Genomic DNA, 27,443 nt, shown 5'->3' on the forward strand with positions numbered 1-27,443 from the left:
GCAGTGGAATTATAAAATTAATTCACAACATCTGGTTTCTGTAAGGGTATAAATATATCTCAGAAGTGTTTGAGTGAGAGGGCTATGCAGCTGAGCAGTTCTGGAAGCCAAGCTGCAAAGGAAAGACTTCACATTCCCTCAAAGATACCTCTGCACATGCAGCATTCAATACTAAGTGACTTTGCTAGTGTTATTATGCGGTTGGGATTCTTTGCATGGGTTTATGGACATAATTTACTAAAGGAGAGATTTCATCCTCCCTGCAATGGAATGTTTCACAAGCACAAAATAACTTCTTTCCAGCCAACCTGGATTCCCCAGCATTCTGAGATGGCACGTTTTGCAAAATGAGAGCTTTAAAGAATTGCTGATGCTTGGTGTTGATGAGTATGTGTGAAGAAAAGGGTCTGTTTAAAATAAGGTCCCACAGGACACCAGGGATTTATTGTGTGTGTGTGTGTGTGTGTGTGTGTTGGAGGGATGGCTCCATTTTTCCAACATGGTTGCCTAATTAGGAGATCCACTTCTCATCCCAAATCTGGATCTTTAAATTGGCAAACAGGCACCTGGAATGGGTATTTATGCAGTGTGTGTCAATTTAATCATTGGCTAAAAATGTGAGTGTCTTATTTAGGTTGTTATCTTTGGAAGTATGGGATCCCGTGTGTGTATAAGGGGGAAAGGGAAAGTCATAAGCCTATCCCATAAAATGTAGCAGTCACATCAACTTTGTCATCCCACTGGTTTCATAAGTACTGCTAAATCATTTTCCTTCCAGTGCAGTATTGTTCCTTCCAGTGCAGTGTACGTTCCCTAGTGCTTTCCCTAGGCCAGGTTTAAATATTATAGCTAGAGGTGATATAAGGAAATGACCTTTTTTTTTTTTTTTTGCATGAAAAATTTAGACAAGAGCATTTTTTCCATTTTTTCAGTTTTCAAAGAAAACTCTAATTTATTGTCAAAGCCAGTTTTTCTCCAAAAACTACTATTATTCCAAACCACCATTTTCCAGAGAAAAACATGTTTGAAAATTGTCAACCCATCTCTAGTTTCATGTGATAAAGGAGATCTCATGCAATCCTCTTACCATATTGAGTATAACCATGTTCCTTTCTTTAGATAAGTTTTATCAAACCTAAGGCTAAGGTTTGGTCCTGGTTACATGGAAACCTATCTGAGTTTCCTAGACATGGAGAAGATCACTAAAACATCCCATTCATTCTACAAATCCTGGAGGAAATCTGAAGCCATAGCAATACAAAGTGCCAGTGAATATTCCCAAGATGTAAGTGAAGCTTCTATAGAGTGCCATGCACAGAAAAATTCATAGTTGTTTATATTACAAAACAAATAGGGCAGCCATTAATTTCTATTAATATTCTTATCATTTTAAGCAAGGGGTGACAGGTACTGTGTAAATATAAGCGAGGGGTGACAGGTACTGTGTAAATATAAACATAGGCAAAAAAAGCATGCAAGTTTTAATTAAATGCACCTCATTGAAAGAATAATTAGGATGAAAGTTATTCTTAGCAACTGTGGCCTGTTATCTAATTAGATGTACACTAATTTACCATTTTGTGAGTATAGTTTACTCATGTTTCAGTTATTTAAGGATGAGAGCAAGTAGCTGCCTGAGTCTTGCCAATCAGTTAAGGTCCAGGTGTCTGCTGCTCAAAGATATCAATAAACTCTGGTTTATCTCTCTATGGAGTTTTGTTTCACTAGACTGCATTAGGATATGTACTAAATCCCATTCTTGGAGGAAACCCTTGAGAGAGTTCCTTCAGTGTAGGATTTTTTTGCTTGATACATGTCCCTTGCTAATTATAGAATTATCTGAAGGACTTTTTAAGTGATAAAGACTGTAAAACACAGTTCAATGGTGCAATTACATTTCCTCTCTCTCTCTCTCTCTCTCTCTCTCTCTCTCTCGGCTAAAGATTAACTGATTTTGTTTTAACATGCCAGTTGTTTGATAACCTCATAATATTTCCTAATCTCTGAGTAATTTCCAACTGATAATTTAACTAGTATAAAAGAGGTAACACAAAATTGCCATTACAAGCATTTTTCTGCAAGAACATTGAGAGCAAAAGAGAGCAGAAACAACTAGTCCTTAGCTTCCTTTATAGATTATTTGGATTTGGCTTGGATCAATTGGCTTGTGTAGATATAAAAATACATTAAATTATTATTCATACTATGTAATCTACAGATAAAATTGTATGCATTGTTTGCTCCCCAGGAATGTTTTCCACACTAATTTCATCTTCAAATTCAGTTATCAAGAAATTATCCACCCATAACAGCCAGGGAATGATGCTAGCTAGATAAAATATCAGATAGAGAAACTGCTGCTCTGGCAAAGGAACGATCTGATAGGCATGAAAAGTAGTCATGTAATCAGAGTGGTCCTGGATTTGTGCCTTGACTGGGTTGCACTTTTCATGTGCATGAAGGCGACTAGCTGTGTGTGTGCAAAAGATGTATGCATGTGCATACCTATCTGGATACTTGCAGTCAGACTCTGGTTATGAAACCTTTTCCCCCTCCTATCTGAGACAAATTCCTTTGGTTTCCCACGTGGCAGTGAGTGGGTAAATAGGCCATGAAATAGTTCGAGGGGATGTGTCCAGAATTCTTGAATGTGTGTCTGTGACGGGTCCACAGGGACCCGCACTGGGTCCGGCAAAGCCTCCACCGCTTTGCAGGAGGGTGGGTGAGGCAGCCTGGGGGAAGAAAAGCTGTACCGCCAACAGCCCGACGGCCCGCGTACGCTAGTTATGGGAAGGGGCGGGCCAAGCTGGGGGAAAGGCGACGTGGTGGAGCACCAGGACACCGGCATGGCAGAGTGGCAGGCTGGCATGTCCATCAGCGGGCCCATTCAAAAGGGTGGTGGTCAGAGGAACAGGTGGTGTCGGAGGATGGCAGAGCCCGGAAAGGGACTGGGAGGTGACCCGAACCGGGGCCAGAGCAGAACGGTGGCCATTGCGAGTGTACTGCAGCAATGACAAGAAGCTCCAGGGACTCTGGAAGGAACCCCGGTCGGTGAGCAGCGGGACAAGGACAGCGAGGGGGGAAGGAAGCAACGATACTGGTACCCATAGGCTAACGAGTTTTGGGCAAGCACCCCATCAGCCGGGTAGGGACCTATGCGTCCCTACACCTTAGGGCCCTGGGTTGGGACCTGGTGGAGAGGGAGGGCCCGGGTCCCCCTTACCCTCCCCCTTCATAACCGGAGGGCGACTGTAATCCTTACGTGGGTGGGGGATGACCAGCCCAACATACGGGACTATTGAATTTTGGACAGTCAGATAACAACTAGCATATGGGAATGTGGGGGACGTTAAGGCAGCAGTTGGCACGGGGCCCTGCCTGGACGCATGGGTAGGGGCTTTGGACTAAGCTGAACCGGCATTGTGTCTATGAAAGGAGTTCCATCAATAACAGGGAGAGGTTTCCTGTTAAACAGAGAGAAGAGAATGAGAAATTTGTGATGTGCCTCTGTCCCTGAATTTAACAAAAAGATCTGTCTCAGTTGGCTGACATTATTATAATCACTGTATACATTCTGTAGTACACCAAATGACACTGGAGTATAGCTATTACATCTCCCTACCCTTTCAACCTGTCTTCAGCCCAGTCTGTAAGAGCCCCTGTGGCTACATGTTTTGTAGCACTGACTGAACCAGCTTTGAGCTAAGGCCAGGTCTACACTACCATTTACTTCTGTATAACTTACATTGCTAAGGGACGTGACAAAGCCACTGCCATGAGTAACATAAGTAACTTCAACCTAAGCACCGGGGGGACAGCACTATGACAGAGGGAAAGCTTCTCCCACCAACATAGCTACTGCTGCTGTGGAGGTGGCTTTATTATGTTGACAGGAGAGTTCTCTCCCACTGGCATAGAGCATTTTCACCAGACACACTACAGCAGCGCGGCTCTGCTGATGTAGCCCCTCTAGTGTAGACTAGCTCTAATTCATTAAGCTTCACCTGTCCCTGAATAAGCAGTAGGATCGCCACCCTTATTTTATGGAGGCATTTGCTCAATACCACATATTGAATCTGCAGCAAAAACAGAACCCAGGAGTTCTAGCTCCCAAGCCTCCTGTCCTAATTATTAGACCTCCTCTTTTCTTGAAAAATTTTCATAGTCAAATAGGGTCATTTTTTTTAAATCAAGGATGCTGGTTGGCCCCTGATTTTGGCTGTCCTGTGCTTGCCAGTCATACAATAGCCAAAAGATCAGCTGTTTCTCTGCTTTCAGAATAAGGCAGTAAACTGTAGTATCCCAAGTATGTAACTTGTGGCCAAATATAGACTTGTTACGATAATCATCAATTTATGCCAGACTTGATTCCATTACCCAATGCTAAACAAAGAAGAAACACTACTCTGCTCATATATATTTCACAGTGTATGACTTGTTCAGCTGGTGAGCAGCACACAGCATTGTAGTGATCTACTGATACAGCTGTGACGTAGACTGAACAGCACTTGATCTTTTTGTACCTTGAAAAAATGGTTAGCACCGGTGGGAATTATCACAAATACAACCCATGGGGAAAAACTGTGACTGGTTGGGTAAGGAGATTGGGCAGGGCAGCTTGAGGAGGAAAGAATGGGTGCCAGAAGGTGGGGGCAACTTAGATCAAAGGAGAAACTGCAGGGAAAACATTGGGGCTGAGAACCCATGAGGTAGAGGAAGGAGGGGAGGAAATGGGGAGATATATCTGACAAGACAGAGGAAGACCTGGGAAGGGCTAAATATACAAACTGAAATCAGGAGTCATGGGGCTGGGAACGGGATTCTGAGACTGGATGAGGAATCTGGGAGAAAGAGTGGCACTGGGACCCAGTGAGAACTGGGAATGGAGGATGGGGGTGAATGAAAACAAGGATGGGAGACAGATTGGATAAGGAGCCAGGCTGGGGAAACAATGGCTAAGTAAAAAGGATGGGTATAAAGAGCTATGAAGAAGGAATTAGGAATTGCTGGGTTAGGAGATGGGGACTGAGATGAGAAGACTCATGAGTGGACTTGAACAGAACAGAGATGACCTGGACAGGAAAAGATTGGAAGCAAAAAAATAAAGGATCAAATCAGAATTAAAGCAGCTGAAAGCTTCCCTGAAAATTTTGTTTCTATCCTTGCCTCTTCCACATGTTCCTATGTGATGCCAGGCGAGTCACTGAAACCCAGTTAGGCACAGGTGGTCACTTGTAGTTTATTCTTCATTTTTGGATACCTGACCCAACTCAGGTGTAACTGACATCATTCAGAGCTGTGCTTGGATACATAAAGTACTATGTGATGCTAAGCACTCTGAAAAAACAGGTCTTCAGTGTCTCAGATGGGCCCCCAAAATTAGTGGATTATTTGTATCTTAGTTTCTCTATGCCTCAGTGCTCCAGAAGTACAATGAAATGAGAATAATATCAAACCCTCACTTCACTGGGATATAGCAAAAATAAATGCATTCACATTTCTAAATCCCTTGGCTGCTACAGAGAGGTGCACCATAAAAACACCCATGGGGAAATTAATAATTCTGTCTTCAGAGCACAGTTTGAGTAGAGTGCAGTAAATAAAGCCTACAGCCATACTCTGAATAAGACAAAATACTGACTAGCAGCTCATTGAGGTTATGTCTACACTGCATGCTTATTACAAAATAACTCATGCTATTTCAAAATAACAGAGTGCATGTCTTCACAGCAAGCCTGTTATTTCAAAATAATTTTGAAATAATGGGTTTTTTACTCCAACTTCTGTAACGCTCACATCACAAGGAGTAAGGGAAGTTGAAGGAAGAGTGTTCTTCCTTCAACTTCCTGCTGTGTAGACTGCTCCAAAAGCCAAGTTAAGGTACTTTGACTTCAGCTACACAGTTAATGTAGCTGAAGTTGTGTATCTTAACTTGACTTTAGCTCGCAGTGTAGACGTACCTTAAGTAAGCACCATTCATCCTGTGCCCTAAAAGAGGGCCCTGCGGGAAGACAGTATGCCATCTTGTATCTAAAGGCTTGTATCATAAGGCATACACACAAGGAATGCAGAATTAAGGTAGCACAGGCAACCTTAATTCTGGCATTTTCTAGCTCGAGAGCTTGATTTTGCAATGTTAATAACACTAGTTCAATGTTGTTTTATGTAATATTATACATATTGCTGAAAGCCAGAATGCCCTTCCTCACTCATGTGCCAAAGCCAGGGTGTGCTTAAGTAACCGGTGGACATTTTTTACAGGTAAATTATCTCCCGTAATTATTTTGGAGGAGGAATTTGTGCATTTTCAGGCTGTTGAAGTATTTTCTGCATTAATAAGTGCACTAACTCTTGATCTCAAACAATGTAACTACTAACAGGCGCACACTTTGCCTGCTGAAATTGCTTGTGAACCCGTAAGAAAAGTAATAGGCTGGCTATCACACAGTGAAAAGTCAATCTGTTTTCATTTGCATCTCTTTACATTTACCACAAGTCCTAATCCTGAAGTAATTTATCTGATTTTTTACAAGGCTGTCCATTGCTTTCCATGAAAATCAAACACACACAAAAAGAAGTTAACACAGTCATTCCTGAGAAGTTCAGTAGAAGTTTTGCTTGTGCCAGGGGGATGGCAGGATTGGTCTGTAAGTGCTTATTAATAGGGTCTTAATTTTTAGATTGCTCTGAAACAATCATGCTGATTCTCTAAAACCCAAGATTTATCTGCTTTGCACAATCGAACATTTGAATGACCTCCTGCAATTATAGATTTTATCAACGAACTATTCTCTGTGTTTGCAGGAGTCTTACTGATACATTTCATCTGGACAGATGTGAAAAGCAGATAATGAGTTGGACATTGTGGTGTTATTACCAGTGTATCATTGTTTTTTAATTGATTAATCAGATAAGGAGGACTATGGGTGGTTTTATAATAAATGGTAATTTTCTTCCTCTCTCACATGCATATGTTGTAGGAAGCAATAGACCACAGAAAATGGCTACCCCCTTTGATTTTACAGCAGATCTGGCCACAGGAAATGTTGCACTTTTGGATCAAGCAGGATAAACAGCAGGGGCTTCCTCTTTTTGTGAAATCATCTTTCAGCAGCACCCCTCCCCAGGAAAATAGGTTTCCACTTTACATAATGTTGCAGCAGCAGTGGTAAAAAGTGGTTTGTTCCTAAGTTTTTCTGGGTAGGTTATGAACTTTACGGCTCTGACCACAGATCAGTTATTTACCATAACAGGAAAGATGAGACCTAAGATATTTCCTAACCTTCTTTGCAGATCAGAGAAGAGTAAGCCAACAAACATTAACGCCTCATCTTCAACTGACAACGATTCCTCAGAAATATTTACTCTGCTTTATGAATATTTGGTTGAATACAAATGAAATTTTTAAAAACATCTAGCAGCAAATCTGTAAGAACGGTTTCCTTCAGTTTCCTATCAGTCCAAAGCAATGAAATACGATCAGTGTATTCACTCAAAGATAAGAATGCATGCAGGAGGGGGAAAGTTTCTTATAAGAGACAAAGAACTAAATTAGCAGTTTGCGAATGTAAGATTTTTTTCACTAAGAGAATGGAGAATGTATATTTTACAATCTGACTTTAAATTAAATACAAATTCTACATGCAAAATATCCTTTTGAAAAGTCTCTAGGGACAAAGTAACTTTTTTTATCCAATGCAAATTTCCCCTCAAATCTGAAAACTCCGGTGACAGATTTAGGATATTTTCCAAATGCAGGAGAACATATTCAAGTGTGACCTTAATTTGTAAGGCTCTATGACGAGATGCACATTATGTGGATTGCTCAAGTTACTGTACCACATACCTGCAGTGCAGCATATTACATGCACAGAGTCAGATTGCAGCATTTAACCACAGGCCCACACTGTGCTAGTGCAGAGAAGCACATCCCAGTGGAGGCGTGACAATAGCCATTGGAGTCAGTGTCTGGCAACAGGGTGACTAACCTCTGTGACCCTAAGGTGGCAGGCCAGTAAATTAAGTGCAATCTCTTACAAGCACTCATGTAAGTCAGATGTTTAATATGGGAGGGATTGTGCCTCAGTTTATGTGTATGCAAAATGGTCCTTTCCCCTGCTGCCTGGCAGAGCAAGGGCTCAATTCATTTCAGGAGGTTCATCCAATGGCCCTCACTGGGTTCATCTACACTCCAATCAAAAACCCAGGGCTGGCCAATGCCAGCAGACTTGAGTTTGCTGGACTTGGGCAAAGAGCCTGTTTAATGGTGGTATAGATAAATAAATTGCCTAGGGAGGGTGCAGAATCTCCATCATTGGAGATATTTAAGAGCAGATTAGATAGACATTATCAGGGATGATCTAGATGGTGCATGGTCCTGCCGTGAGCGCAGGGGACTGGACTTCATGACCTCTTGAGATCCCCTCCAGTTCTAGTGTTCTATGATTCTGTGATTCTAGATGTTCAGGCTGGGGTTGGAGCCAGCTAGCTACATGGATTAGTGCAGAGGGAGGCTTGGGGTCATGTCCCCTCCTCCCTACCTAATGTGGGGTGAATTGGACTCACTGGGCACAGAGGAGGAGCGCCGATTTTCTGACAAGGCCAGTGACAGCCTACCTCATGGGATTAGTGTAGTAGGATACTTCTGCACTGCAGCAGGGAGGTGTGATTCCAAGCTTGGGTAAACGTACACATACTAGGTGCACTCATTTTAGCCAGGTGGCCATGGTGGCATAGGCAGCAGTTTGGCCTCAACACCCGAATACATACCCAGGGGATCAGGCATGATTTTATTCGAGTGGCCAGCCTGAGCTCACTGCCGTGGCTGCTGCACCCACCCTGCCAATCAGACTTAGCACATGGATTTCTACGTAAGCTGGGAATCACACCTCCCATGTGCTGTGTAGGCATATCCAAGAAAGACTGTACCATTACTGTAGTCTCTTCTTCCCATCACTCCTCTTTTTATTTCATAATAATGGCCACCGTCCATGAGTGTATGTGCTTATTACACATACTCCAGATCATCTGTTTAGAGACAGTATTTCACCCTTGGAGACTTGGGGTCAGATTTACTGACTAGCTGGGCTGCCATTTTGCAGCAAGACACTCTGCTTAGGTCCTTCCCATGCTGTGTTTCAGTTTGGTTGTTTGCCACATGGTAGCACCCAGAATGGAAGATAGCCTTAGGACATGTCTACACAGCAGGGCTAAAGTCAAATTAAGCTACACAACTTCAGCTATGTCAATTGCGTAGCTGAAGTCAAAATAGCTTAATTCGGCTACACAGCAGGAACTTCCCTTACTCCTCATAAAATGAGGGTCACCATGGGTCAGAGTAAGTCGTCCTCCAGCTTGACATTATTTTAAAATCCAGGCTTGTGGTGTAGACATCACTATGTTATAATGCTGCCCTTAGCAACTAGTCAGCTGGCTTTTAGCCAGTAGAGGCTCATATACTAAGCTGTAGAGGTCCCAGATTTGATTCCGCCCGCAGATGACCAGGGTCTTTGGGACCCATGAAGTTACTGTGAAAGAAGAACCTTGACACCTCCTTCAATATAATGGGGAATCTATTCAGAAAGCACAAGTGAGGTGAATGTCACTGGTTTCATTTACAGAACAAGGGCCTGATCGCAAGGCCATTGAAGTCAATGGAGTCTTTCCATTGACTTCAGAGACCTTTGAATCCAGGCCCAATTTGGTGCTTCTGGGTTCACTCTGACATTAGCTGGGAACTTTTGAGTTCACAGAATTCTTGATGAAGCTTGTAAGCAAAAGATTGGGCTAATTACAGCCCTAGAGCTGGGTGTAAACCAAGCAATGGCATTGACATGTTCTGTACACTATCCTATAAACAGATTTCTACTGCTAGAATTCTCCTCTATTCTGGACTTTGTACCCAATCCAGGATGGATTTCCCCTTCCAGCCTTCCTTCACCAGAAACAACATAAGAATAGTGTCTGAAATTAGCACTAGATGAGAATCTGTGACTCGACTCTCAACAGATCCATCAACGCATATCAAATAGGTTTAACATTTGCAGATAAAGAAATAGGCACATTATCAGTCTGCTAATAAACTTTGTGCCTGATTCCTGCAGCTAGTGAGTCATGCAGGCTGTGTCTTTTCTGCTGGGTTCAGAAATCCATCCGTTCTTGATTTTGGGTTTTGTTGTTGTTGGGTTTGTTTGTTTGAAAGAAGCAATTACCTTTAAATTCACTTATTACTGAGACTAAATTTCCCCTCACAAAAGTCTCTGGCTTATTTCTAACTACCTGAAAGCTGTTCAAATTAGTTCTTTAAAAGGGAATATGTTTTTCCTCATTGCCATGTCTTCTTAATTAAAACCCCTCCTTGCAGGGAGCAATGTACTCCCAGGATTGGCCAAGGAAAAGTAAACCTGTTATCTGAAAAGAATGTGCAATTAAACTTCCAGAGCTGTGGATGAATTGAAGTGAAGGAAGTGGTGGATGGGGCTTTGTGGGTTGCCTGTCTGCCCCAAGCACTGCTGATATTTCCAAATACAGCAGCAACTCTCCACAGGGATCTTGCATGTTTTAGCAAGGAGTCTCATTTTAGTGCTGTAGTCCTTTCAAAAACAAGTTGTTGCACCCCGCTCTCCTCAGCTTGATTATGCCTCTATACAATTGAATCACAACTGACATCTCTGGGGCTCAGCTGCTTTGAAGGTGTTTGTCTCATCCCCTGAGCTGCCTGGTCAAAGATAAGAATGAGGATTTAAAGGGCTCTAGCACACACAGCTGTTGCAAGGCATAATTAGTAACGGTGTGTCAAGTGCTTTGAAGATAATTGTAATGATGAAATATTATTATTATTGTTGATGTCGTAATCACTGGGTTTTGGGGTGGGGGTATTTTGTCTTTGAGCAGTACTCCAATGCCACAGTGCTCTGAAACACAAAGAGGCAGAAAATAAATACTCATCTGGATATCATGGTTTTCTTGTGAGTAGGACTGAATGAAAATTTTGGGCTCAATTTTTTTGCATGATGATGTAGAAGAGAAATTCAGATTTTGGTTGACTGAAATAGTTCACAAATCCACGTTGATTTCACCAAACTACTTCAGTTTAAAACAAAACAAAAAATGTGAAAAAAAATCAAAATGGTTCAATTTGACACTTTTAAATTGATATTGTTCTATTTTTCAGTTCACAACTGTTTTTTCCATTCAGAATTTCCTGCAGTTTTATTTTAAATGGCCCAAAAAGTATGAAACTGAAACAAAACATTTTGTTTTGGGCTCACACAAAACACCGTTTGACCCCAAACCATGAGATGGGGGGTATTTTTATTTTCAAGAACTGTGGGTGAACTGAAAGATCAGTTAGTCACATGGCTCCATCAGTCTACTAGGGAGAGCTCACCCCCTACATATGGAATCTGGGGACTCTATCTCCTCTTGACCTCCTTCCCCCCACTTCTGGTTGTTGTTCGATGTGTCTTCTACAACATGAGTTAGGGCTGTGATTCCCCTCCTGGAGTACGCAGCCATGCTAGCTCTCCTGGAGCTAGTGTAGCAGAGCAGCAGGGTAGCAGTGGTGGAGGCATAACTGGGCTGTAGTGACAAAAATGGCTACAGTCCTGAGCTTGGGTAGTGTGGTCCCCGCATTCTGGCCAGCCCCAGGGATCCAACAGCCAGGCCAGCTCCTCCTAGTCCCAAGCTCCCCATACACCTGCCTGCGCTGTGCCCCCCAATCCTCTACCCTGAGCTCCCACACCTTCCCACAACCCTCTGCTCTGAGTCCTGTACCCCATAGCTCTGCCCTCCACTCCCTTACCTTCTGCCCCAACTCCTGCACCTCCATAGCCCTATCCCAAATCCTCCACACCCCGTTCCCCGACCCAAGCCCCCAAGCCCTCGCCTCCTGACCCAACTCCTGCACCCCTCACACTACTGTCATGAATCTTTCACACCCCACACCCTTGCCCTGAGCCCCCCTCTCCAGTTTTAACTCCTGTACCCCCACATCCCCACCACCTGCTTGGGTAGGGAAGGGTGCATAGTAGTGATCATGGTAGACTCTGCTTCTGAGCTGGAGAAGGAGGTACACAGATCTGTCAGGGTTGGGAGAGGAGAACCAGTCTCTGTGGGGTTCTATGAGCTCAGAGGCAGGGCTGGGCAGGAGGGCTGTGGCTGCGCTGTGCCTCCAGATAGCAGTGGAGTCCGGCGATGTTTTAAACATGTAGCATACTATTGTGATTAGAAGCACTGAAATATATCCAGTTTTTGTCTCCTAATATCTGTGAAAAAATTCAGATATTTTATGATTATTAGGCCCCTGGGAGTTCACACTGCAAATCATGGACAAGCTCCTGTCTCGGAGTACAGATAATTTTTTGTCCAGTGGTATTTTGGCCGACAGTTTCACTATGCTCCTGAGCCAAACAATCAACAGTGTTTTGAGGCCAGCTAACTCTTCATTTGTGCTTTATGGCACCTCTTTATTCTGTAAACAATAATAAAAGCCTTGACAAATAATTAGATTTGTGTATTTCAGCTTTTAGAGGGCTAGGCAAATTAACTTGATGATTTTGTGCTCATCTTTACCTTACCAATTCTTCATTTCTACATTCAAAATGCAGTTAGGGCATGATCCAATTCCCATTGAAATCAGTGGACAAGTCCCAATGATTTTGGTAGTCTTTGGATCAGATTCTTAAAACATTTATGCTAAATTCAAACTGTATTTAAGTGGGTAAAACATGACTACTTTCGCTGCTATTTAAATGAAGTCTGAATTTGGTCTGAATCTGTTGGAACTGTTAAATAGGCTTAAATCATTTGTCACAAGCTCTTCTCTGTTCCTAAACCAATTGCCAGTTTCTCTAATTTAGACGTTATTTGGGAATATTTCTCAATTTACTCATTACTCAGATTATTTGTGAATTTCTTCAGCAAATCATTCTTGCTCTGTAGATTTCTTCTGGTGAATATACTGAAAATATTCATCAGTCATGCTGTGATGGCTGCTAACCTCAGTCATGAGGTTTTGTTTCTGCTGCCTCAGGGATGACTTATGTAACTAAAAAAATTCACAAATTCAACTTCAAATTTCACACTGTCATTGGTTACTTAAATAACTTCCAATTTACTTTCTGGGAATATCAAACATTCAACCTTATTTTTCATGAGTAGCCAGGCCAAAAAAAACCTAATCACTAGAATATTCATGGAATATAAATACAAAAAGGGCATGAACATTGTCAACGGGAATTTATTTTAAAATAAAAACAAATTTTGTGAACATTTTTATATGCAGTGTTTACCGAGCATTTAAAGCTGTAGAGGGAATCCAGCAGAAAGGCTTCTTTGTTTCTCAAATTTTCAGGAGTGTAATCTACATTTCAATCCTCTTCTGCATATTTTAACTCAGATGACCTCAGAGGCACAGCCAGGTAACTTCTCTGAGGTATGCAAGCTGCCTAGATTTGTTGCATCAGGGACAGGTCTTTTTCTTTTCATTTTATGATTTTTAATTTCCATCTTAACTACAGCCTTGTGGATAAAAAAAACCGGTGTAAATAATGAAAGTTTGTTCTCATTAGAAGTATTCTTTTCTGTCTTTCCTTATGCAAATAAATCTCCCTCTGATAGCACATGTATAAGCATTGTAGAATTGGGCCCTTTCTAATAACATTTAAATAATGCTTAACCCTAGTCTAAGCACAAATTTTCACTAGTTTAATTAAATCAGTGCAAACCCTTAGTGGACAAACTAGCTCAGTTTGAATGACTTATTCAAATGGTTTACCTTTAACCTGTTCCTGACTGCTTTAAGCTAAATCCAAATAAGCCTGCTTTAAAGCTAAACAAGAGAATTCCCCCAACCTTTTGTACAGTTAAACTAAATCAGTTTAATAACACACATTTAACAGGAGGAACTGTGCAAGTAAAAATCCTTTTTTTACAGCTCATGTCTCTTTCAGAGCACTATTCAAATGTAAAAATTGCTTATTTGTAACTTATCATCTGCATTTTACAGCTAAGAGCATGGACTGGTGCACACACAAGTGTGTGTGTAAAAGTACAATGGGGGCCTGCTCATGATTGAGTCATTTGGGCATTGCCTCACAATAAACAATAAATGATAACAACAAATAAGTAACACAGGTTTAAGCAAATTGTCCAGTGCCACAGAAGGCTTCTAATTAGCACTCAGGTTTCCTAGCTCCAGCCAACCCGGTAATCAGCTCACCACTCTCCCCAAAATATTATATGCAGAAAAGGAGTCAACAAGGGTATGTCTACATTACAAAGTTAATTCGAACTAACAGCCATTAGTTCGAATTAACTTTAATAGCGGTTATACATACAAACTGCTAGTTTGAATTTAAATCTAACTAGCGGAGCGCTTAATTCGAACTTGGTAAACCTCCTTCTACGAGGAATAATGCCCAATTCAAATTAAGTAGTTCAAATTATGTGCTGTGTAGCCACTTAATTCAAACTAGCTGGAGGCTAGCCCTTCCCAGGTTCCCCTGGTGGCCACTCTGGACCAAACCAGGGAAACTCTTCTGCCCCTCTCCCTGCCCCAGAGCCCTTAAAGAGGCAGACTCTGGCCACAGTGCCTGTGCCAGTTGCCAGCCTGCCAGCATTCAGCCAGCATTTCCCCCTCTCCTCTCCCACCCTCATTCCTCCTTCTCCCACCTCAGTTCTGTGAAATAAACAGACATATTTGTTGGCAAAACGGGTGTTTTTATTTTACATTAGGAAGGGGGGTTAGGGAGGGGAAAGGGGAAGGAGGTGAGGGTGGAAGAAGGCCCCAGGGGGGCATGCCAGGGAGAGTTTGGTCCTCCTTCACCTGGAAGCACTCCTGCAGGGCTTCCTGGATCCGCTGGGCCTCCCAGACAGCATCAGTGTGGGGCTGCACGTACAGGCCAGCCAAGTGTTCCGCCTCAGCCATCCAGGCTGGCAGGAAAGCCTACCCCTTCCTCTCACATAAATTGTGCAGCACACAACATGCTGCCACCACAGGAGGAACATTGTGCTTGGCGAGGTCGAGGTGGGTGAGGAGGCATCTGAAGCAGGCTTTCAGGCATCTGAAGGCCCCCTCCACAATGTGGGCCCTGGTGAGCCTGGCATTAAAGGCCTGCCTGGAGGGGTTGAGGTGCCTCGTGTACGGTTTCATCAGCCAGGGCTGTAGGGGGTAGGCCGCATCCCCCACCAGGCATACTGGCATGTCCACGTCCCTAACCCTGATGTGGCGGTCGGGGAAGAAGGTCCCAGCGTGCAGCCTCTGGCACATGGAGGAGTTGCGGAACACCCATGCATCATGTGCCTTGCTGGACCAGCCCACACTGATGTCTGTGAACTGGCCCCAGTGGTCAGGCACGGCCTGCAGGAACATGGAGAAGTAGCCCTTCCTGTTGATATACAGGGAGGCCTGGTGGTCCGGGGCACGGATGGGAATGTGTGTCCCATTGATCTCCCCCTCCCCCACACAGTTGGGGAAGCTGAGGGCGCCGAACTCCTGGATGACTGTATCCAGGTTGGTGAGGCGGGCAACCCTGAGGAGCAGCACCCTGATGATGGCCTTGACCACCCGCAGAGAGACACACAAAACCGAGAATCACTGGGGTGCCCGGGTGGCTGGGAGTGTTCGTTTCCTGGCACTGCCCCATGCCCCACTCCCAGAAGCAACCCCCGCTGCAATCCTGGCCACCGCGGACAGTGTAGTACGGCTGGGACAGACCAAACCCTCCCATGCAGGGCACTTTCACCTCCTCCCCCCTGTTTTCCCTGGGGCAGCCCATTCCCTCCTTGCAGCTCTCCCTCCCCCCCGCCAGCCCAGTGGCCGGTGAGTGCCGTACCTCCATGAGCACTGCTCCGATGGTGGATTTCCCCACGCCAAACTGGTTCCCGACAGATCGGTAGCTGTCCAGCGTGAAGAGTGTCCATAGGGCGATGGCCACCCGCTTGTGGAGGGGAATGGCAGGCCTCATGCAAGTGTCCCATCACCACAGAGCAGGGGCGAGCCACTCACAGAGCTCCAGGAAGGTGTCCTTCTTCATCCTGAAGTTCTGGGTCCACTGTTGGTCCCCCCAGTGCTCCAGGACGATGCGGTCCCACCAGTCGCTGCTGGTGTCCAGACGCCAGATGCGGCGGGGCACGCTGGCATCCGGGCACTGCTGTGGCACCTCCATGGCCCCCAGGGAGGCCGGGGGAGGGGCAGGGAGCTGACGTGCACCAGATGGTGCCAGGCAGCCTCCAGCCATTGCTGCCAGGCTTGTAGCAACAAATCCAAAAACTGCACCAGAATGCCCAGAGGCAGCTCTGGCTCCATTGTGCCAACTGCTGTGGTATCCCCAATGAGAATGACTGAAACAGACAGGCAGAGAGGAAAATGCTTTGCTGTCCCTCGGCGAGGTAGGCAAGCAAGCAGAAAAGCTGAGAACCGGCTGTCCAGGGGGGTCTCTTTAAGCAGAAGCCTCAGATAGCCTCATACAGCAGCCACACCAAGCAACTACTGACTTTATGCCCATTCTGGAACCGGTTTCAGCTGGCCTTAAATGTGACCCAGCGTCCAATCAGTGTGGATGCGCTAATTCAAATTAGCAAAACGCTAATTCGAATTAGTTTTTGGGTCTAGATGTGTTATTTCGAATTAGCTTATTTTGAATTAACTAATTTGAAATAAGTTAATTTGAAATAACGCTGTAGTGTAGACATACCCCAAGTGAATAGGTAGTGAATCTCAGTATGATTCTGGTTTGTATAGGGTTAGTTAGTGTTGATGATATTGTGTGAATTTAATCATTGTATTGAAGGCTATGAACTGTGTAAAGATTGATATGCAATGGGTAAAAAGTCCTGAGCCAGGGAGAGGTGCAAAACAAATAAACATTTATAAATAATCCAAATACCTCCAAAGTTGGTAAGTCCAGATTCAAGATCCGATTCCAAACCCTAACTGTGCAACTAATGGCTTATCTATGCAGGGAGTTATTCAGGAACAGCTATTCCTGAATAACTCCATATGGGGACACCCTTATTGAATAAAGATGTCTTGTTGCTTTTTATCTTCATCCAGTGAGTTCCTAAATAACAGCAGTCACAGATGGCTATTCAGGACTAGCTGTTCCTATAACCCTCTGTACGGTCAAACCTTCATGAAGCCTTGCCTACACTAGAAAAGGTTGAAGTCTATATATTTACACAGTGTCTTCTGTGTGGTAAGATTGGCAGGGGGCTGCTCTTCTGTTGACTCCAGCTACTTTTCTCATTCTGGTGGAGTACCGGAGTCAATGGGAGAGTGCTCAGAGATTGATTTATCACGCTTAAGCAGACACGATAAATCGACATCTGTCAATTGCTGCAGTGTTGATCCACTATCCACTACGTAGTGGAGACAAGTCCTCAGACTCACCTCTATTTGAGGTTTACTTCCACAGACCAGAGTGAAAGAACAGTAAAGAGGATAAAAACCACACAAAAAAGGAACAGCAATATGCATGTCACAGTTTTTAAGCAATGACATATTTTTCCAGTTTGCATACTGTATTTTAATACTAATGTAACCAATACAAAGTTTAATACACATATTAATTGTCTTGGATCTCCAAAAGATTCCAAAATACTACTGTTATACTCCTTGCTTTTTCAGCATGATTGGCTGTTTTGCTCTTTCCTTGTACATTGTGGCGAACCACAACAAACATATGTAGCCCCTGCCCTCTGTATGGGAATCTTTATGAAGTAGTCAAAATTGTAAAAAAATAAATGTTGAGAAAGAAAAAAACATTCTGAATACTGCCCTTTTAAGAAGCAGATGGAATGTTGGCTCTTGAAAGCTTCATAGCATTTGGGAAGTGACCTTAAGAACCCTCTGGCAGCAGTCTGAGTTATCTGTTGTGAAAATACATGAAAAAATACATAAAACATAGAACACAGGCTAAACCTCTCTTCTCCGGCACATTCTGGTCTGGCAACATCCATGGTCCCTCATAATTTATCCACTTATCATGGGTGTGGCCAAGTTTCCTGCAGTCTCATAAAGTTTGTGTGCACCTATCAGTCCTGGTTCTCGGTGATCTATGCTGATATTTAGCTCTATTTTATCCCTAACTGTCTTCTAATATTGCAGGAAGCAGTGGAAGTGTTGGTAATGCTTCTAGACAATATTGACCTCCTATGGTCAGGCAAACTCTGGTTCAGCATCAGTCAAGTCCCAAGGGTGCTGGACTAGAGAGGTTCAACCTGTACTAAATTAAATGTTCCATTTAGCACCAGAATCATAAAAACAAAAATGGAAATTGAACAGCAAAATGAATGTCCAGAATCCATCAGTAAAGACTTGGAAATCAAAGGTGTATTGAAGAAGTAAAACAGTGGAGGACTAACAGGCTTGGACATTTGTTATACTGGGGTGCTGAGAGCCACTGAACCAAAATGTAAATCTTATGTATCATGGAAACCACTTCAAGATAGGGACATAGCAGCTCTTCTACTTCTAGCACCTATGGTGGATGGGGAAGAAAGAGAAAACCTGATAAACTTTGAAAGCATTTGCTAGAGTACTTACTCATTGCTAAGCAGGACCTGTAGCGGTGTAGTTGTTCATTGCACAATTGTCAAGCTATAATGCAGAGTTCAGTGAGTAATTAATTAATAGTGCTTCTAATGGAGCTACTGATTTTGTATCATGTAACAACAATGATATGGTGTTATTCTGCACTCATCCCACTATGTTGATTCAGTTTATGTTCAGTCAACTTCTGTTGGCATGATCACAGGGAAGGCTGCATCTAGAAATATTTTTAGTGCAGCAGGAGGAAGGAAGATCATCTTGTCGCCAGCAAAGGAGCTACAATGGATTGATTTAGGCTTAAAATAAAACAGCCTGTAAATGTTGTTTAAAGCTGAAAGGGAAAAAACACAAAGGATTTAGAAATGATGGGAAATGGAAGAAAGAAATCTCTAGATATGCTTAGTAATACTTCATGTCCTCTGTGTAGCTAATGTATAATCCAAGATGTAGATTGAGAGAAAAATTATTCTCACCCCATCGTAGTTTTGAAAAAACAGAATTCCTTCTCAAGAAATGTGCACAGGGATTATTAATTCTCTCCCAGCCTCTGCTTAAGCTTATGTTCACATGGATCAAACTGGCAAGAACATCATTTCTCATGTTGGAAAACACAAGAGAGCTGTAAAATTGGGATTTGTATGGAAAATTCTGCTGAGGAGAAACGTGAAAATGTGCATATCCAACAATCCCCATAACAACAGGAAGGAGAACTGGATATTGGAAGCAAGCAAAGACAAACTAGAGCACATAACACGTCATACTGAGAACTTCAGCATCACATGGTGTAACATGTTTGAAAGATTCTTTGGCCTGCTCTGAGTCTATACAAGTTACTGCCTATTGCACTGCCTGGGCATATGAGAAAGGGGATGTGTTCATACTGTATGGCCAAAATGACTGCTGAAACTCTCTTTTAAGAGATGTTGAGTGCCTTCAATCCCATCCCCCATCTCCACCCACCCATCCCAAATTTCATCTCCTTTCTTTTAGTCTCACTTTTCTTTCTGATCCTTCACTGGGTACATAGCTTGCCGTACTCCACTGCATGGCGTGCAAGCCACAGATAAATGCAGAGCCAGAAAACACATTTATTGATAGCTTTCTGGTGTAGGCAGGTATGCAAGCTATTTCAGACAGGAGTTGAGATACCGCTGCTGTGCAATGCAATGAATCAGTATTTGACTTCCCTTATTTTATTTTTCTGAGACTTGGGACAGCCAAAGTAGAACTTGCAACTGCTGTGCTCTCGATTATTGATGAGGAGGAGGATTATATTGCACTGTAGGCATGCGAGATATTTTACACAAGTATAAGAAGACTGGAACCTGAAGTTTTTACATAATGCAAGTAAGACACAACCCAGTGAAAAAAGAAGACATGCACTTGGAGGCTTAATATTGTAAGTTGTATGTATATCTTACTAGCTGGGCAAAAAGTGGATGTTTCTGTTTTAGACTATGTGAAAACTACAAGGGCATCCTCTGACTTTTCCCCCAAGCTAACGTGTCAATGTAATATCTGACACAGCCTCTCTCACAAGGACTTAACCCGTCCTTATAAATGGATAGACTCCGTGGGTTCATAGGACTCCCCTAGCCAAAAAAAGTTCCAGACAGCAAATTAGTGGAAAGTTTTAATTGCTATTAACAGCTTTAGTTAAATGTATAGAAAAAATACCATATAGTATTATGAAGCCATGTGCGCCCCTATGTCATCGCTCCATGAATCTCTACCACCTGACCCTAACTAGGAACTGTAGAAGAGTCATAGTCTCAGTGGCGTGAGCAGAATGTAACAGGCTGACTAGCAGGTAATAGCCTCAGGAGAAGAAAACAGCGAACCTCTCTCTCTGCGCATTCCCAACCCAGTGGCACAGCATTAAGAAAGGACTCCTATGTAGTACCCAAGAGTGCACTCAGGAAAGCAGGCCAGCTTCCAAGTATGCCCATGGTCTACCACAACCCCATTGTCCGTCCACGAGAGACCCTGGTCAGAGCCTCAGCCATCTAGTGTCTAGGCTACAGTGCACATGCAAGGGCATGAGTTTCTCTTTTCAAAATGTGTCCTATATTCCTTTCCCCTGCCTACTCTGTACTGTCTTGTGGTTGTAGCTCATATCTATTTCAAGCACTGCTTTGCTTCTTACACATGACTTTCAACAGTGAGGGAGGATCTGGTCCTAAGTACACAGAAACGTCACCATTATTACATTTAAAAAATACCCTGCTGTATTTATAGCATGTCACTGCATACTATACACATAATCTACCAACAATATCTATATTCCTACAATATGCTCATCACTGGTATATCCTAGTAACATAGAAGTTCGTAACAAGTGAGAATATTCACCAGTTTGTAATTAGCTCCTTCCCCACATTTCTGGCTGAGCAGAATTCAGATTTGAATCAGCTACTGCTCTATATTTAGGTTCGGTCATTCCACCCTCTGCTCTGGGTGGGGGGAGAGGACATCACATGAGTTAGTCAAAACTGTCTGAGAACTTTCACATGGTTATCGCTTGCTACTTGGTATCATGCCTGTCTCGTTGCCTCTGTCTGCCTTATCATGACATAGTGTCTGAACAAAATGGTGAATAAAAGTCTCTGCCACTGCTTGAATAGAGAGCAACAGTAAATTGGTGATTGTTGGCTTGCGCATAAGTTTTCATGTAAATCAATTACAAGACACTTTGAGTAAGTGTAGGTTGAAATAAGGGATGAAACAAAAAAAAAAAGTCCTCCTTACAGTGCTTTACTTAGATGTTCCAATACATTTGTTACAGAGGAAGCATGGTCTAGCGGATTGATCTGGAAGCCTGGAACTCCTGAGTTCTAACCTTCGTCATGCCATTTCATTGCTCTGTGTCGAGTCATTGAGGCTTACTTTTTCAAAAGTGTCTGCTTATTTTGTGTGCACAGATTGAAAAGCAGGCCCTGTGTGTCTCAGAGTTGCTGAGAATTTATAGTATCAGCCAAAACTGATGGGACTGCAGCTGACTGGCACCTCTGAAAATCAAGCCCAAGATTTCTCAAGTTGAGCATCAAAAATGGAGGCATGCAAAATCAGTGCTTGCTACTGAAAAAACTTGACCTTAACTTCTCTGGTTCAATTCACCTGTCTATAAAATAAGGATGATTATAATGTGTATTTAGATATACTCCAGTTAAATTCATTGGGCTTTGCAGCAGACCCTATTTAAGAGTAGAAGCTTTTGAAATCACATGCTCACTCATGTACTAGGTAGGGATGAAAAATCCCTATTTAATCAGTTCACCAGTTAAATATTATATTTAACTGGTTAACCGCTTAAATGAGAGTGCCCCCCTACCTATCCACCACGGCCAGGCGAGAACCGCCCCTGAGCACAGCAGGCGTCAGATCAACCAGTTAACTATTCGCAGCCTTAGTAGCAGGACATACAACCTTGTATTGTTCAACAGTTATTTCTTTGATTGATTTAGGAATTTCATTCTTGGACCTTTATGGTGGCTGATTGCAGACAAATCAGGAGACTGGACAACTGCAGAAGAATGCGAGAAATACAAGGACACACTGAGGTAATCACCAAGTCTCTGATAGGGATCTGTCATGTCTCAATGGAAAAAGCAAACAGGACAAAGGAAATATAAATGGTCATAATTAATTTAGTATGTTCAAAGTCCTTCTAGCAACACTTACCGACTTATTACTATAGTTTAAACATCATCTCTAGATTATCACAAATGATAGGGATCAGACAGAGATGAAAAACTGCACCCAAATGTTACAAAAGAATGAGTAGAACTTTGGCATTTTGAAAAGTTGTCAAATAAATTGTGTCAAAACATTCAGTGCTGGCAATGATTTTTCAGCAAAATCCTTCCCTAACAGCTAGAGCCTTAGAGTCAGCTCTATTTATTGGAAAGGATGCAACATGGATGACTCCCTCCTGGTAGAGACAAGTATGCAAGCCAAGCTCTATGCCTGCAAAGAAAGGGCACTGAATAACGAGCTGGCATGGCAAGACACATTTTTTATTCCATAATCCTTATTGGTTGGCTGCAAGCCCCAAAAATTTTGCAAATCATGATTGTTCCTAGGAGAATATCTCTGTCTGGCTAGTTTTTTGTTTGTATGTACATTTGGTAACTAGGTCATAAGCTTTATAGCAATGACTGTCTCTAAACTGTAACTTCACTCTGATTTTCTAGCCAGAGTCTTAAGACTTTTTTGCAATATTGTTAATAATAGAAATGTACATTGTTTTTGTTTAAACTAATTATAGACTTGTCAGATGCAGTATTTCATGTTCATGGGTGAAGGGCAACTCTAAATCTAAAGATTAAATTCTGCCCTCAGTTACCAGGATTTCACTAAAGTTACTTGGGGTTAAATGAGGTTAGAATTTGTCCCTAGTACTGTTTGAATTTGCAATTACACTGCTATCTCCTGACCTGAATATTTCCAAACCTTAAATGACACTTTTTTTCTGCAGGTAAAACAAATTCAAAGTTGTAAAATATGAATCACCCAATATCTGAAATTGAGCTATTTGAATCCTGCAAAAAGCCAATATCTGAATGTTTTTGCAAATTCTGAACATTTCTCAGTTTGCCTAGGTTCAAATCCATTATATTTGCTGTCTGTAAACACTAGGGGCTCGTCTACATTGGCCCCTTTTCCGGAAGGGGCATGTTAATTTCAGAGATCGCAATAGGGAAATCCGCGAGGGATTTAAATATCCCCCGCGGCATTTAAATAAAAATGTCCGCCGCTCTTTTCCGGCTTTTAGAAAAGCCGGAAAAGAGCGTCTACACTGGCTCCGATCCTCCGGAAAAAGCGCCCTTTTCCGGAGGATCTTATTCCTACTTCAAAGTAGGAATAAGATCCTCCGGAAAAGGGCTTTTTTTCCGGAGGATCGGGGCCAGTGTAGACGCTCTTTTCTGGCTTTTCTAAAAGCCGGAAAAAAGCAGCGGACATTTTTATTTAAATGCCGCGGGGGATATTTAAATCCCCCGCGCATTTCCCTATTGCGATTTCAAAAATTACCATGCCCCTTCCGGAAAAGGGGCCAATGTAGACGTAGCCTAGGGGTGTGTCTAGACTACAGGGTTTTGTCGACAAAATTGGACTTTTGTTGACAAAACTATACCTGCGTCTACACTGCATAACGTCGACAGTTTTGGCGATGGCTGTAAACCTCATTCTATGAAGAATAACGCCTTTTGTCAGCAGAGTTCTGTTGACAGAAGGCGTTATTGCATCTACACTGTCATGTCGACAAAGCGGCTTGCTTTGTTGACAGAACTGGATGTAGTCTAGATGCTCTTTGTCGACAGAGGGGCTCTTCCAAAAGAATAGGCTTTTCCAAAATTTGGCCCAGTGTAGAATTTAGGAAAAGCCTTTTCTGAAAAAACTATCGGAAAAAGGTACGCAAGTTGCAGAGCACCAGTTGTGTGCCTTTTTCCAATAGATCATTGTAGTGTAGACATAGCCAAATTTAATTAGGGTATTAGGCCATAAGCTTTCATGAGCTACAACTCACTGTAATATAATATTCTAAGTGGTAGTTAGGTTTCCAGCTAGCCCAGCAAAGCCCTGTTATCCCATTATGTAGCTGAACTACTGTATATTTGCAATGAAAAATAGTAGAAATAGGTTTTTTTAGCCTTGAATGCTGGTGTCTGAAAAAAGGAAGGTTTATTTAGAGGAGGATGAGGAGGTAGGTGGTGATTCTGAAGGGGACTTCTTAGCTTTTGATGTAAAAATATGGTGTTAAATGCAGGGAAGACTGGCTTCCTTGTTTTTACATCAAAAGCTAAATATGGGACACTTTCAGTCCACTTAATTAGGCTCATTATCACCTGTTCTACAATTCACACCTTTTTTCCCTTCTTTTTCTGTTATAAATACTGGGTTTCTATTATTCCTCTCCAGCTCATCATCTGATGAAGTGGGTTTTGCCCACAAAAGCTCATCTCTCTCTATTTATAAAACAAATTTTCCTGTAGGATAACTGAGTGACGTCATCACATCACTCTGCATCGCCCCAACCCCCTGGATCCTCAGACTCAGAAGGGGAAGCGGCAGCCCTGGCTCAGGGTTCCCCCCAGTCCCTTCTCAGGGACGCCCTGGGCTCCCCAGTGACCCCCAGCTCCTCTGCAGGAGAGCTAGACGACAGCCACTTCCAGCTGCCACTTCTGCTTCCAGGTCCAGGGCCTTAACGCTAACCGCCGCCACCTGCCTCACCTGCCTGGCGCTCCAGCCTCATGCCCTCCCTTCCCGCAAGATTAGAGCACCAGTGCTGGCTTCCTGGGGAGTAGGAGGAGAAAGCCCCAAGGCTCTGTGCCTGCCCCCACCCCACTCCTGCAACCTCCCTCCTGGCCAGACACCCTGTCCCCAGCCTGCTTCTGACCCTTCTCCCTGTCCAGACACCCTGGCCAATTGGGGCCCAGCCCCCATCTGACCACAGCAATCTGCTCCTGGCCCTGATCCTGGGGCAGGCCCCAAGGTCCAGCCCCCATCTGGCCATAGGAAGGGCTAGGGGCAGCCTCCCTCCTGCAGTGGCACAGGTAGGAGAGGAGGCCACAATCTGGCTGCAGCAGATAGATAGGGAGCGGGTTGGTGAGCACAGCTCCTAGTAATACTATATATTGTTAGTCTCTAAGGTGACACAGGAATACTTGTTGTTTTTAAAATTACAGACTAACACAGCTACCCCCTGAGTAGTTTTTGTTTGCTTGTTTTTGATAGAGAGATTATTATTCTTAAAAAAAATCATTTGGTTGTTTCAAATTGGACCAGATAAAGCACTGGGAGTATGTTCAAAAGAACAGGGTTGATGATATGTATGTTAAACCATTTAAAATGCAAAGTCTTGTAGCACCACTTTGGACGTGCCATAGGCTAAAAGGGTTCAAATTATAATTATGTGCCTCAGTGTGACATTGGCATAGTATTTCCTGAAATTTAATGCTCATCTCCGCATACTTTTAACCACAATGTAAACTTGAACACTGATACTTCTAACACTTATGAACAGGTGTAGCTTTTTGCACATAAGAAGGCTCATTGAGGTCAGTGGTACTGCTCACATGAGTCTTTTCTGGACTGTGGCCTTAATTTAGTAACATTCATTTTGTTATCCATGTAATTTACCAGACACAAAGATGAAAAGAGAACATAATATAGCATTAGATCTATATTTCCTGTGGGCTTCTTTGAAACTAATGCAATTACAAAGCCATTGTGATGAAGACACTTTTGCTGACTCCTTCATATAGGAGAAGTTACTGGCGGGCTCTTATCTCCTTAATCACAAGAGTGTTCCTGGAAACAGGACAGTACGTGGCTACTGATAACGCATCGGGGAATCTGCTGCACCTGCTTGGCTGCAGTATCCGTCCTGGTGGTCACATGCATCTTATGGAGATAAGAGATAGTCATTTTTGTCCCTGTACAAATCAACACACTCTGTCCCACAGAGCAGAAGTGGTAGCAGTGGCGGTTTCGATCTGATCAACCAACAAGAAAAGCTTTTTAAAAGCTTATTTTGAGTTATGCTTGTTTAAACATCGATTGTGTGACCAAAAAATCTTACAAAGCTCATGAATATTAATAGTTTCTCAAAATATATTTTCTACAAGCAAAATACAATGCACCCCACAGGAGTCATTTATTGATAATTATTGCCACTATTCATTTTATTACTAAGAATCAGAGTTAATTGTTTACCTTTTTAATTGACAAAGGATCTTGGTTAATGTAAACTGTATTCAATGTATTTAGTTTCATCTGATATTTATTATGAAATATTTTACTCAGTTCTAAATATTATTTTATAGCACCCAAAGGTGTTCTATTGTAACCCACTAGTCCCTGCAAAATACATGCCTCCACTGCCCTCTCCAGATGTGAGTCTATTGAACCAACTGCTTACAGAGCTCTTTAGCTCAAATTATAGCTGCCCATGCTTTTAGTTCTGGTTTAGTCTGTTTCAGTCAAGATGGCAGCCATCACATCAGACACTTCACAAAACAGACAAAGATGAGGGGCATCCTTCCAGGTTAATCAGCTTAGTCCTACCAGTTATAATGCACTCTCAATCTTGCCCCAAGATGCTTATAAATTAAGGCCTCAATCCTGTAAACTAAGACTTCTGGGTTTGTGTGCATGGGTCACACCAGCATCTCACCTCAGACAGAACAGGAATGAGGTGAAGAGGATGGGAGCTAGGAATTTACTCCTTGAAGTCTAGTGCAAAGCATGACAGAGTAATGGAAATTTGAGGGTTTGGTTTCTTTTTTGGTTCAATTAATTAAACAAACAAATGTGATAGCCACTGATGCACAGGGGAATAGCTCAGGAAGGACATTCCATGGTTTGGAGAGGTAGGGAAAAAGTGCATTGATGACTGTGGGAGAAATAGGCAAGCGAGACACAGAGGGGTTTGCATAATTGCTTCTTATTGGTCAAATATCATAACCCTGCCATGACCTTTAGTACACTCTGATATGACACTAATTTCCCAAAAACTTAGGCACAATGTGTACTGTCCTTTGTAAATCTGAGTACAGGGGGTCAAAGGGGGTGAAATGTGCTCTCATTCTTCTCAGAAAGTTGCCATGCTGAAGGTTTAACTAAAAAGGAAGCTTCTCTTTGGTCAAACATTTATAGTCATTTTTCTGCATTGCAGTTATATTTTTAACAGCTTGCAACAGAAAGAAACGCATGACTTTCTAAAGTTTATAGTACATTGTGGTTTTGGGCTTAAATGTGTAACTTCACAGCAGCAAGCGCTGTTCCTACTGTAGGCTGCTTCTGGTAACTCCTCTCATCTAGTAAGAAATAAGGAAAATTGTCACCTGGAACTTGAGACGGTGCTTTTTAATAGCTCTTCTTTACTTTC

At 42.7% G+C, this 27,443-nt stretch overlaps 1 long non-coding RNA gene across 2 annotated transcripts in view; it reads left to right on the top strand.

The window, feature by feature from the left end:
• LOC112544469 (uncharacterized) overlaps nt 1-27,443 on the top strand; it is an 86,209-nt gene that overhangs the window by 18,167 nt on the left and 40,599 nt on the right. For both annotated transcript variants that reach the window (XR_012906687.1, XR_012906686.1), the window contains exon 3: nt 22,018-22,113. This is a non-coding gene — a long non-coding RNA (uncharacterized LOC112544469). The remainder of the gene's footprint in view (nt 1-22,017; nt 22,114-27,443) is intronic.

This window comes from Pelodiscus sinensis, chromosome 12 (assembly GCF_049634645.1).
Source record: "Pelodiscus sinensis isolate JC-2024 chromosome 12, ASM4963464v1, whole genome shotgun sequence".
In the NCBI taxonomy this organism is placed as follows: domain Eukaryota; kingdom Metazoa; phylum Chordata; order Testudines; family Trionychidae; genus Pelodiscus; species Pelodiscus sinensis.